A 12,974-nucleotide genomic window follows, 5' to 3' on the forward strand; every position below is an offset into this window, starting at 1 on the left:
TAAGGTCAGAAAAATCAGTCTTTTAACCCTAATTGACAAGTATATAAACTACATTTTCCCTCCCAGAAAAGGGTAGATGATAAGAGGAGGACATATGTGTGCAAAAAGGCGGAAGCAATAGACAAACATTCAAACATTCAAGCATTCAAGCATTCCTTCAAGCAATTGAGCATTCTAAGTCTCCATTCAAGGCTAAGTGTTGCATTCAAGACAAGGATTCAACCATTGAAGAGGAGATCACTTACAACTTACGACATACAACATTATTACACCTTCGCATGTAAGAATACAAACATTCTTACAACAAGGTATCAGTACTTGTTTACATTACAAACATTTACATTTACAGCATTCTCATTTCTTGGTTAATTCCAAAAACCGGGGTTTGACCTAAAGGCAAACCCCTCATCCCTAACCCCCCAATCGTCCTCTCTTTTCTGTGTGTAGGTTGCAGGTAGGCGGCTGTAATTGAAGATCTGGAATCCTTGTGCAGAGACGAACAGATCCCCCTTCGTTTCGCGGATTTTTCGGAGGACCGTGTGCACTCCGGGCGCCATCGTCCCGTCAACTTTCGCTCAAATTTGCAGGACAGCACCGTCTCGACATTTTACTGCTAATTCCAGGTCCGCAGCTTCATCCCATGTTTCTATTTCTGTCTGCAAGCTAATCTTTCCTACTTTACATGCACTCCTAGTTCAATCCTTCTATCTACATTCTTTACAAAGGAGGGTATCCTTGCTGTTTCAACCCTTGAAACTCCTTTAGAATCCAGTCTTGCATTGTGTGGGATTGGATCTTGTGGGTTTCAACCCCTCCTTTGAATGTAAAGTCTCTTCTAAGTGAAAACCATCAACCCTAGTGACCTCCTTTCGCTCTCCTTGGAGGGGGGGGGCGGGGAACACCTAGGGTTCGATTTTCCGCTTTACACATACAAGTGTTTGTAGTGAAGAAAACAGAGCATGAAATACACTTGCACACAAAAAACAAAGTATTACAACACTAAAAATAAATTCATATATTTCACAGCAGTATGTTGTTACATTCATACACATTACATTACAAATGTTAAGGGAGATTGCTGTATTTAAATTCTGTGTGCAGACCTCCAGAACATTCTGATTTTATCAGCAGACTTTGAAGAGAAAGAGAGTTCTAGAAAAAATCTAGAAGAGAAAACATGCGTTGGTTGGAGAATTCTAGAAAAGTCTATAATTAATATTTATCTACCAGCACTATAGTATATTAAATAAATATTATTCTAACACCCCCCCATAATGTTTATTTGGAGAGAATGGCAACTTCCTTGAGATACAACATTTCTCTTAGTTTGACAAATTTTACAGTAGGTAATGCTATTGTGAATATGTCAGCAATTTGTTCTTCTATGCCACAAAATTGGAGCTCCACCATTTGACTTTCAATAAGATCTCGAACAAAATGATGATGCACTTCTATATTCTTAGACCTAGCATGATATACGAGATTTTTTGCCAACTTGATAGTGCTTTGATTATCACAAAATATTATAGTAGGAGAATGTTGTGGATGGTATGTTTCTTCAAGTAATCTTCTAAGCCACAATGCTTCTTGAGATGCCTTTGATGAACCAATATATTCAGCTTCTGTTGATGATAGTGACACAATTGATTGCTTCTTGCTACTCCAAGAAATTGGTCCTGATCCAAGATGAAAGATGTATCCTGAAGTTGATTTACTATCATCAATATCAGCTGCATAATTAGAGTCTGTATATCCAACTAAAGTAGGTTCTCCTCCATATTTGTATTCAATACCAAGATGATAAGTACCCTTAATGTATTTTATTATTCTTTTAGCTGCTTTCCAATGTTCAATGTATGGATCTGCCATGTACCTGGATACAATACCAACTGCATATGCAATATCTGGTTTAGTTGTAGTAAGATACAAAAGATTACCAACAAGTTGTCTATATAATTTTCCATCTACCTTCCTTTGAGTAGAGTTAGCACTCAGTTTTAATCCAACTTCACATGGTGTATTAGATGGTTTACAATCTCTCATATTAAATTTCCTTAATACATCAAGAGCATATTTTGTTTGAGATAGCATAATTCTTCCTTCTTCTTGCCAAACTTGCATGCCCAAGAAATAATGCATCAATCGTAGATCAGTTATTCTAAAAGATTGCTTAAGTTGATCCTTGGTACTTTCTATACACTTTGTATGATCTCCTGTAATAATCAAATCATCTACATATAATACAATAATAACGATTTTTTCATCAACATGCTTTACATACACATCCGGATCAGCTTTGCTTCTTTTAAATTCTGCTCCTATAAAGTATTCATTTATTTTGGAGTACCATGCCCTTGGAGCTTGTTTAAGACCATATAATGATTTTTTTAATATAGACACTAGATTTTCTTCACCAACTTTAACAAATCCTGGTGGTTGTTGCATATAAATTTCTTCCTTAAGATCACCATGTAGAAATGCACTTTTTACATCCATTTGAAAAATTTTCCAACCAAATTTTGCAGCTAAAGAAACTATTGTACGGATTGAAGTCATTTTAGCAACTGGAGCAAAGGTTTCAGTATAGTCAATACCTTTTGTTTGTGAAAATCCTTTAGCCACTAACCTTGCTTTGTGTTTTTCGATGGCTCCATCTGATGTGAACTTTATTTTGTAGGTCCACTTGCATCCAACCACATTTTTTCCTTTTGGGAGTGTTGTCAATTCCCATGTTCCATTTTTCATCAAAGAGTTGTACTCCTCTTTCATATCTACTTCCCATTCATCTTTTCCTTTTGCTTCCTCATACGTGCTTGGAGTTTCAACCTGCATCACTTTAGCCATAAGAGCATAGTTAGCAAAAAAATTCTTAGGACCTTCTTGGTAGATTTCTTGAATGCTTCTAGTTTTCTGTGTATTTTCATCATCACTTTCACTTGATTCTTCAACTTGTGTTCCTTCTCCTCCTGCAGAAGATTGCACTCCTTGATTTTGATCATTTGTGGACTATCTTCTTCAAGCAAAATTGGAAAGTAAGATAATGTAGGAGAATGATTTCTTTCAATATCTTCATCAAACCATACATTCCTTTTGATATGAATTTCATTTGTTTTAGGATTGAATAACCTATATCCTTTTGACTCCTCACTATATCCTACCATTATGCACTTCTCACTTTTCTTTTCAAGTTTGTTCCTTCTTTCATCAGGAATGTGGGCATATGCATTACAACCCAAAACTCTAAAATAAGATACTGTAGGCTTTCTTCCACTCCATGCCTCTTCTGGTGTTATGTTCAAAACTACTTTAGTAGGTGTTCTATTCAAGATATATACAGAAGTATGAATTGCTTCAACCCAAAATTTAGCTTCTATATTTCTAGAGTGAAGCATACATCTAGCCATTTCTATTATAGTTCTATTTTTTCTTTCAGCAACCCCGTTTTGTTGGGGTGAATAAGAAATAGTTGATTCTTTCTTTATTCCATACTCTTTACAAAATTCTAAAAAGGCTTTATTCATATATTCACTCCCTCTATCTGTTGTTATTATATTGAGATATTTTCCACTTTGTTTTTCAGCCAAAGCTTTAAACTCTTTAAACTTATGAAACACTTCATCCTTCTTTTGTAGAAAATATACCCAAATTTTTCTAGTATAATCATCTATAAAAGTGAGAACATACCTTGATCCTCCAAGTGAAGGTGTTCTAAAAGGACCCATTACATCACTATGAACCAAATGTAAGAAGTTTTTTCCCTCCATGATTTTCCTTGTTGGAAACTTTCTACATGTTGCTTTCCCATTGCACATCCTTCACATATCTTGTGCCTTGATGAGATCTTCGGAAGCCCATGCACCATAAGTAGTTTCTCCATAAGCTTGAGGCTTTGATAGTTAACATGTCCCAATCGCTCATGCCATAACCTGCTTATATCATCATATTGGGCAATAGCACACACATTCTCATCTCTATTGTTAGAAGTGAATTCTTGAAACTTATATAATCCATTCTCCATTTTACCAATTGCAGTCACTCTATAATTATCATTCACATCTTTGATTAAACATTTGTCATTGTAGAACTCTATTTTATACCCTTGATTTGCAATTTGAGACACAAAAAGTAGATTTGTTTTCAATTCAGGAATAAACTTCACATTTTTTAACACACCATTATCAACTTTGACATTTCCAGTCCCTTTAACTTCCAAAGCACTATTATTTCCCAAATATACTTTTTTTGTACTACTTTCACTTATTAATTCAAATTGTTCCTTATTATGAGACATGTGTTGTGTAGCACCAGAATCAATAACCCAATCATCCTTAAAAGAATTGTTTTCTTTAAGTGCAACACAAAAAGCTTTTCTTTTAGAATCAACAAATTTAGTAAACTTATTTGTCTTCTTCTCTATATCTCTATTCCTTTTAAAACATTCATTTGCTTTGTGACCCATTTTTCCACAATAATGACACTTCCATTTACTTCTATTGTAATCTGTAGATGGCATATTTTTAATTTCATTCTTCCAATTCCTTTCTTTGGATTGATTATCTTGTGACTTTTCATACCATTGTTTTCCTTTCATTATGAATGCTTGAAATTCATCACTAAATGTTTCTCTTTCCTTAATTTGACGTTTTTCTTCTTGCACTAATTTAACACATAGCTCTTCAGACTTAATACTTTTTAATTTATCTGCAGTATCTAATCCTCTTATAAATGATTGATATGATCCTGGAAGACTTTGTAATATTATTTGGACAAAATCCTTATCATCTATATCCTTTCCAAGAGAGGCTAGCTCATTTTTCTTTTCTTTTAACTTACTTAAATGTGAAACTAACTCCTGTGAGCTTGATAATTTCATGTTGTATAATTCTATGGTGAGAGATAAAATCCATACATCACCTGAATTTTGATATAGATTTTTTAAAATGTCCCATACTTTAACTCCACTCCTTTCATTACGAACTTCTAGAAAAACTTCCTCAGAAAGTGTAAGCTTGATTAGTGTTGCTGCCTTTTTATCCCTTTTATCCCAATTTTCTTGATCTTTTCCAGGATTTGTTGGTCTTTGTTCACTGCCAATAACAATCTCATAACAATTTTGAAGGGTTAGAGTAATTTCAATATGAGATACCCAATCATAATAATTTTTTCCATTCAATTTAATTGTAGGGAGAGAGATACCAAGAGAATCCATTGTTAAATTCCCTCCTTTTTGGATGAGAATGCAACCCACTTCAAAAAACCTTAATACCCAGATTAAAAAAATTGAAAATTTCTCACCAATTTCTTGTGTTTGTATCCTTCTCTTTTTGATGCAGTATCATTCACTTGCTTCCAGAAATTGCTAATGTTGCTCACACCCAAATCAGAACCTGTTGAATTAAAAATTCATACTACAAAACTCTATTATCACAGCCCAAGGTTTAGATATGCTCTGATACCATATTAACATACAAGAGTTTGCAGTGAAGAAAACAGAGCATGAAATACACTTGCACAGAAAAAATAGAGTATTACAACACTAAAAATAAATTCATATATTTCACAGTAGTATGTTGTTACATTCATACACATTACATTACAAATGTTAAGGGAGACTGATGTATTTAAAGTCTGTGTGCAGACCTCTAGAACATTCTGATTTTATCAACAGACCGTGAAGAGAAAGAAAGTTCTAGAAAAAATCTAGAAGAGGAAACATGCGTTGGCTGAAGAATTCTGGAAAAGTCTATAATTAATATTTACCTACCAGCACTATAGTATATTATTATTCTAACACAATTGCACCAAGGATAACTCTACTGGGAAGATGGCTCTGTTTCTTCCAGCAGATGTTTCTTATAATAATAGTGGGAGATTAACAAGAGATTATTATAAGATTTGGGAGCTCAATTATTCTGGTTACATTGTCATTAATTTGACTTCTCTTAAACCCTCTTCGTTTCAGCAAATTGAAGGTGCACACAAATCCAAGCAGTTTGAGCTACCTTGGCCTTTCTATTTTTCCATGTCCGATAGATTTGTGGTTGTTGGTTGCAATAGAACTGGTAGTTACCAAAACTTCACTGGAAGGGGAGAAACCAGATGTGTATCTTCATGTGTCTCACGTCGAGTTGGTCCAGAATACTGCCGCTTTGGCTTTTGTGAGATTACCCTTCCAGATTATTTATGGTGGATATACTTCCAGGACGAAGATTACTCTGAATCCTGCGGCTTCTCCACCATAATGGATCTCTCCACCTTCAATGTAGTCGAGAATAAAATAGACATCTCGTGGGAAGATATTAAGAAGGCTTATTATGGTCTACGCCTTAACTGGGGTATCGGGGGTGAGAATTGTTCCACGGCTAATGTAACTGCCTATTATTCTTGCTTGTCTAATGCAGAATGCATTGACTCCCGTTCTGGAGGAGGACACAAATGCAGATGCCTTCGAGGATATGTTGGAAATGGTTACATGAATGGCACTAAGTGAATAGGTATGACCTCCGCACTTTTTTTAATTATAAGCATTATTAGTATCGTGGTTTCTCATTATTAGGCTTACTTGAGGCTGTTTAGGGAAATTTGTTTTCAATTTAAAACAAAAGTAAAAAGAATCTCCAATCATGTTGTCAATTGGGCATCATGGGCCTTCAATTATCATGTTTTGTCTTGTAGAACCATTTATTTTCTAAGTTTCTTCCCCTCGTATGCAAACATTGACGAATGTAGTGATAGAAGCTTGAATGAGTGCGTGGAACTATCCAAGGGAGGTAAATGCAACAATTTACCAGGTTCATACAACTGTTCATGCGCAAAGGGTTGCACTAGAGATGGCTTCAAAAATGGGTCGAGCTGCGAGTCAGAAAGCTCAAGTAGAACGGCTATGTTTGCAGCTATAGGTGACTATGTGCCGCATTTAATATATCTTTAATGCAGTTTACAAAATTTTTGAGTGCATCACTAATAACAATTCTCGGTGATATGTCTGCAGGCTCTGTTTCTGCATTCGTTGGAGTTTCTTTCGCAAGGTGTGCATTAGTCTTGTTGCTGAGAATGCGTTACCTGAAAAAAGCAAGGGACGATGATCAGAAGAAAATTTGAAATAGTTGAAAAATATTTTCATATTTTTTTAGTTTTTCTAGACATTAGTAAATGGTATTTTTGAAAGGCACGCAGAGAAAGAGCGAGAGAGTTTGAATTTGAAATCTTTCGAAATCTTTGATTAATCTAATGGAGGATATGCCTGAAGGTGTCGACAGAAAATGTATAAAGAATTCTGGAGCTCTTTCTGAAAGTCTTGATTGTGAAATTTGAAACAAAGAAATCTTGTTGAAGGCGATCCAAGGTTAAGAGAAGAGTGAGAGGAAGTGCTAAGTGGTGTTAGCACAGTTGAGTGTGTGTGAAGAAGATCGACTAAGTGCAGAGTCGACAAACAGAGAACCGACTGAGTGCAGAGCTGAAGGACAAAGAACCGGTTGAGTGCAGAGCCGAAGGAAAGAGAGCCGACAGAGTGCAGAGCCGAAGGTTAGAGGACTGACAGAATTCAGTATCGAGCGATAGTGACCGACTGAGTGAAGAGCCGAAGGTGTAAGAAGGAAACTGGTGTTGTGCAGAGAAGACACAACTGGTGTGTATTCAATGGGATGCATATTGAGATCTGATCAAGCTATCAGTAGCTAATTCAGTAGATCATCCATTTGTTGCTTTCTAACAACTGAACATAAATCCATTAACTGGGTGGACTTTAACAGGGCCCTATTGTAAAATCGCTTAACTGGATAACATCTTAGCTGATGTTCCAAGTCCTCTAACCAGGCTACCTTTAACAAGGTAAAGGCACTAACCGACCTTGATCAAAATCCCTTAATCGGGTGGCACCTAACAGTGTCTTTGTAATCTCCTAACAGGGATGGCTCTTAACCGGCGTACTCTAGAAGAGTGCGAATTTTCTGAGTTTCTACTCATATCGTGGTTTTCTCCCTATTGGGTTTCCACGAGATAACTCCTTGGTGTCACTATCAACTTTTCATGCTTGCATATTTGTCTTCAGTGATTAAGTATATTGTTGTATCTTAGATGAATGAAGTTTAAAGATAAAAGTTAAGTTGTGAAATTTTGATTAAGTGTTGATTCACCCCTCCCTTCTTAGCATCGGTTGGGACTAATAGTTCCTTTATCAAGAAAGATAATCAAGGGAGCAACACATCATTCAGTCAAGGAATGACACATCTACAATCATAAGGTAAAGCCTCACAAATTTGAGGTAGGTGAATTAGTTCTCATAGAAAATCCTAGAAAACAGCAAGACAAACAAAAGAAGGGCAAGTTCGAACCAAATTAGCTTGGTCCTTACATCATCACAACAGTCTATGGATCAGTTGCATATCATGTTTAGACACCAAAAGGAGAACCCTTGGAAGATCCTATCAACAACATGCACCTTCGCAGGTTTTACACATAGCTCTTTACAATATCCTAATATAAAAAATACAAAAATACCAAAAATACAAAAAAATAAAAATAAATAAATAAAAAAAAATCATAAAAAAAAGAATCATTACTTGGTCAAAACCTGACAAACAGGCGCCTTGTGACACAAAAAAAATTGGAAAAAAATAAAGAAAAATAAATTCGTCCAATGGTGAAAACCACTTTGGTGGTGCCCTGGGCAAGTACCATGGTGAAAACCAGGTTACTCGTGCTATGTGTAGAGACATTGCTGCTCCCTCCTTCAAGATTCAATCTCATCCTTTCACTTTGCACACACTCACAGCCTATCCATCAATAATAAACTTACCGAATCCCATCATGGCTTGTTATTGATTTACCTAAGATTGGTCACCCATTCATAATAAACCTCCCTTTTCACCCCTTTTCGTCCATAATAAATTAGGTCCAATCTACAACTGGGGCAAAATCTGAATCTAGTGATGGAAGTGGTATCCTGAGCATCACATGTTTTGAGGAGCATCGCATATTTTGACGTGCATCGCCTTTTCATTCCTGCTTTTCACGCACAATCCGTAATAAAAGGTCATTTGCATCGCCAATCCTCAATAAATTTTTGTTCTTCTTCGCAATAAAGTATCAGTTTCATGGATTCATTCAGTTTTACATGAGACACAAGCAGCAGTGGGCTTTCAACAAATCAAATCTTTCAACAGACTTTGGCAACAACATGGTTTTCAACATTATGTGTTTTCACTCAAATTGCACCCATAATGCACAAGCTAAAAGCTCAAGCAATGTGGTGACAAAAAGATAATTCTCATGCTTGTGGGTTGCCTATAGTGAGAATTAACCTCCAGATGAAGGGTTGGTTCCCTGTGAATAACTCTAAATTATTTACCAAGAAAAAGGATAGGAAACTAAAAATGAAAATAGAATGACTTTGCGAATACTAAACTAAGGTGAAGCATCAATATGATATCTCAAAATTACATAAATACACTCCTAAAAACACCAATCTGCACAAATAGACTTCTGGTTCATAGCACATAAATATTTCATGCAAAGGATTTGAACTTCAAGAAATTGAAAGGAAAGGAAAAACTTACACAATCAACCAAATGAACCAATTTATCACAATTCACAACTTGTGACTTACAAATGAGACAAAAAATCTAAAGGTTATCTAGACAATAACACAATAAACTAGCTCTCAATCATGAATAAGAAAATGAACTCCAAAAATATAAGGCATAAGCTGATAATTTTATTCAGTAATATGTCATAAAACTAAAGAGGAGCTACAAGAATGTATTCTCTGCTAAAACTAGCAAGAGAATGATCAAGAACTAGTGAAGAAAGATAAAAAATTTTCACTTTATACAAAAACCTTCCAAAAAATAGAGGAAAGATGACTCCAAAATGACTCAAGATGAACTCCCACTGAAAATATCTTTTCTGAAAACTGATCCTCAAGTAGAAATAAAAAACCACCAAAATAGGCTCAAAATCATGAGAAAAACTCATGCGAACTTGCTCTCAAGCTTAAATCGGACCCCAAACTACCTGATGACTTCTCATTTCGCGCTAAGTCCATTTGGACACTACCTTGCCAGCCACTGGATCGCCACATCACCTTAGCACTTTAGACCGGACCCACCTCTTCCTGGGCTCGCCTTGTCACTAAGTCATGATGGATAACCCGGCGAGTTGTTTACCATCACGACATAGTGACAGTCGTCGGATCATCTTGGAATTCAACAACCCTTATCTCACCTGGGCACTCACCCTTTTCTGCACTTACTTTGTCGCCAAGTCACGGGGAATAACTGGCAAGCCTCTTTCCATCGCGGTATAGCAACAACCATTGGATCCTTCACATCATCATTTGATCTTCCTTGATCTGCTCAACCTTTACCTTGGCTGATCTGCTCCCTTCTGTTGCATGTCACCACATGTCAGCCACTGGTTCGCCCGCGGATCCACCCATCCTGCCACCTGGACCTGCCACGTGTCTTTGGTTATGTTGGCTTGTTTGATATTATTCTTTTGGCCAAACTTTCTCCCTCGACGAGCTGTTCACATGTCTCATCGATACAGTAGTTTCATCAATACTTTTTATTTTATCAGCGGGACCAGTTCTGATTTCTTTGATGTACATTATGTCGATGAAACTAATTCTTTCGGTGAATCCTTTTAGAGATCCATTGCAGCCAAGGTCTGTTCGATAAGTCACTCTTTGGTTTGTCTACGCATCCAGCTGGCCACCATCTAGATGCCACCTGTTTGCCACTTGTCCTTGGTCTTATACCCTCTACTCCGCCACGTGGCACCCCCTAGTTGGCTCTGGCATCCCTGTCCTAACACCTTAGCACAACCTCACTAACCGCTGGAATGAATCTATCAAAAACTATCTGCCTTAACTGCTTGCATTAACTGCCAGCCATAGTCCACCGCTAGTGGTTTGTCACCATGTCGCAAGGAATAACCGTCGTGCACCTTTATGTTGTAGTATAGCGACCACTGTCAGATCATCTGTTATCACCATCTGATCTGCCTGACTCTCTTGACCTTTAATTTCTTCTTGCCAGCCTACCGCAAAATTTGGACGCCTTGAAATGCACGTGCACGTAGGGTCCACTGGGCCACGAGCCACTTCTTGCCGAAAATGCTTAAGCTTTGACACTATAGTTATATGTGTTTTTATATTTAAATGTGATAAACTCCCTCTCCACTACCAATGTGGGATAAATTCTTTCCCTTGAAAGTTCGCTTCTTTTGTAAACCCAACTTGGTGCCCAAGTAAAAAATGCCTTACATAGGCTAATTGCATTTGTTTTGAAGTTTCTTTTACCTTCCATCAGCCACAGACGGGATTTGGTGATACACTTGCCAAATGAATTTACCTAAAGGTTTGATAAGCCACGCCATTCTTGAAAGTGCAATGGAGCATGCTGAGCTCAACCCTCGTTGGAGCCACATTTTAACCCACATGTTGTATTTTACTTTTTTTGTATCTGCACATGAATCAAACAAGTTTAAAAAAAGAAGTGCATATCTAATTTCTTGCTGATAATTTGACCTGATATTTGTTGATTTGCTTGACACTTTTCAATATGAATGAAAGAGAGGCCTCATTAGGCCACCAAATTTAGCATGTGTAAAAGTTTGGTAACAATATGTCCTTTATTATGATGACAACATGGTGACCAAATCAAACATGTTAACATGTGGCAAGAAACACAAATAACTTGAAGATTTCATTATGTGTTGGTCTCAAGTCTTGCTTTTCTTTTGATTTCATTGTGTGGTGACATGTCTTTTAGCTTTTCCGGGATGTCTCTGACTAGAGATTCTATCTCTAGGATGTCTTTAACTAGAAATGCAAGGATGGGATATGTTCACCTATTATTTTGTTGTCTGTGGATTGTCTCTCAGTAATGCTATGACTTGTCCAAGGATATGAGAACGCTGTGAGTCTAGTGTGAACTGAGGCATTCCTTGTTTGCAACTCTCTGATCTCCATGCAAATGGGTACAATGACTTTCTGGGTTGAACCTACACCTCGATTGTCATAGCCTATTTGCCATAATAAAGCTCAATGATGATAAAGCACAAGAAGCTCTTTCACTTCCTTATCTTCTATCTTCCATCCCCCTTTTGTGATTGACCTCCATCATCCTTCCTTGAGTCCATGTAGCCTGCTATCACATGACTTAGTATAATGACACGCCAAAAATATCTGTATTTCATGTAGTTTCCACCTATATCATCACATGATAGCATATCTCATTTCATACATACATATAAATATCACAATCACATCACATCTTGCATAGATCATTGGTTAGTATCTGCATCCACATATAAAAACATAAAAGAATAAAAAACATATTGCATTCCATTACGTACATATTTATATCCATATCATAATAATCATAAAACATATAGAAGCATCACATAGGAACACATGCATATAGGTGCTGCAAGGATGAGTCATCTCATATATATATATATATACATATCAAAAATCATAAGTGTCATGATACAACGCTGTCAAAATCATATGGCTACAAAATCACCCGAAGGTGTCTACATCATCATACAAAAACTGATACAACCTGGATCATCTCGTCTTTCACCTCCTCTAGAACCTCTGGGACCATCTTTTCACCAAAGTAGTTAACAGTCTTGGTTTTTCCCAAATCTCAGACATATACATAATGTATCTCAATCCCATCGCCTTGATCGAGGCGTGGTCCTTGGCAGTCAAATCTGTTTGTAACTATTGTGTCACAGGGAATCATTCTCTAGACTTAGTCTAGGGTAAGTACTCTTGCATCCAATCAAATCAATCATGTTAATCCTAGTGGTACTCATGTTCATCACATAGTTCTTCTTCTTATCCTATCCTAGGCTAGTGGTACCTATATCCATCACATGGTGCTACTCATCTGGCTCTATCCTAGTGCTTATGTTTATCACATGGCACTGCATCCTAGTGGATATGTTTACCACATTGCACT

The sequence above is a fragment of the Cryptomeria japonica genome, chromosome 5 (genome assembly GCF_030272615.1).
Source record: "Cryptomeria japonica chromosome 5, Sugi_1.0, whole genome shotgun sequence".
Taxonomy (NCBI): domain Eukaryota; kingdom Viridiplantae; phylum Streptophyta; class Pinopsida; order Cupressales; family Cupressaceae; genus Cryptomeria; species Cryptomeria japonica.